This window comes from Galeopterus variegatus, unplaced genomic scaffold, assembly GCF_000696425.1.
Source record: "Galeopterus variegatus unplaced genomic scaffold, G_variegatus-3.0.2 Scaffold11906, whole genome shotgun sequence".
In the NCBI taxonomy this organism is placed as follows: Eukaryota; Metazoa; Chordata; class Mammalia; order Dermoptera; family Cynocephalidae; genus Galeopterus; species Galeopterus variegatus.
In genome coordinates this window covers 27015-28669 of record NW_007738017.1, presented here as the reverse complement: position 1 = coordinate 28669, position 1655 = coordinate 27015, and positions in this window count along the sequence as shown.

Genomic DNA, 1655 nt, shown 5'->3' with positions numbered 1-1655 from the left:
CTGGCCATCCCCATACAGGATCCGAACCCGCGGCCTTGGCGCTCCTAGCGCTGCACTCTCCTGAGTGAGCCACAGGGTGGGCATTGTCTCTCATTTATTTAACAGCTGCTTTGCAAACATATTAAATGTCAAGAATCAGAGAATGCCTTTTCATCCTTTAAAAATAAAACCAGGGCAGAGCCCTAGGCCACTCGGGAGAGTGCGGCGCTGGGAGCGCAGCAGTGCTCCCGCTGTGGTTTCAGATCCTATATAGGGATGACCCGTGCGCTCACAGCGCTCACTGGCTGAGCGCGGTGCGGCAAGTCTCAAAAAGGACATAAATAAATAAATAAATAAATAAATAAATAAAATAAAACCAGAAAGTGATTTCCTTACTAATCCAGCTTGGAAGTGTAAGGTAATATTACATCATGACAGGTAAAAATAAACAGTCCGTATTGTCTTTGATTTAAAGAACAAAAACCTCATTATTTTTCATTCATTCCATTTCTCCCAATGACCACACACAAAAAAACACACACAATTACACTAATTATGGTTATTGTTCATATTGTTTCAATCTATTAAAAATTAGAGGTACTTTTCACGTGGCCTGGTTTTTCAGGCTGTGAAAACCAGTATCAATCTGCTATAACTGTATCTTCATTAAAGTTTTTGAGGTATAATTTTATGATTGNATCTAGGCTGTTTCTGAATTGTTTTTATTTTGAGTAAAGCACAGTAAACATCCTTATGCCAATCTCTTCTCACTTGTGTTGGATAAAATTCTTGACATGGAATTGCTGGGCCAATTGCTATAAAACTTCATATCGCCAAATTGTTCTCTTTTAGAAAGGTAGTACTCATTTAAAATCCCAACTAGCCTATTTCTTTGCAAACAAGGATTACTTATAAAAAATATATTAACCATATTGATAGCAAAAGTATCTAGATTTAATTTGTATTTATTTGATAATTAGTGAACTTAGGATTTTTTTCCTTTTGTCTATCTAGGGGGCAGATTGAGGTTTCAAGGTTATAATATGTAATTTTTCTCTGATGAATCCCTAGTCAAATCTTTGTCCTTTTATTTTTTGTGCCTCGCTATATTTTACTTCTTTAAGCCAAATTATTAATTCGAGGTGAAAGTAAATAGAACAGAAAAGAACATAAAATACCAAAATGTGATATTCTTATGGAACTGCTTGCTTACATTATAAATATTTTACAGGGAACATATGGTTTATAAGTTTTTTATTCTTGAGAGTATATTACCATTTTTTAATGTTTTATTTGCACTTATCACTTTACAAATATAAATGAAGTTCTAGAATATTCCCAGAATTGGATAGCTTCTTTTTATTAACATACTTTTAGAAGTCAACACTCTTCAGTTAATCACAAATCTAAGCTCATATGAAATCAGAAAATAAACTTCACAGTGTTTTCCGGATTTGAACCCAGAGTAATAGTGGATGGCAGATGTAGTTGTTTGACTATCAGTTAAACAAACAAACAAATAAGAGGGAAGAGGAAGGGAATGAAAGACCATTTTCTTACCAAGCAATCACACACTTTATTGTCTAGGAAATAAAAAAGAAGAAGAAAGAAAGGAAAGAAAGAAAGAAAAAAAGAAAAGAGCCAGTTTTGTGTACTGTCGAGCACACAGATGTTCC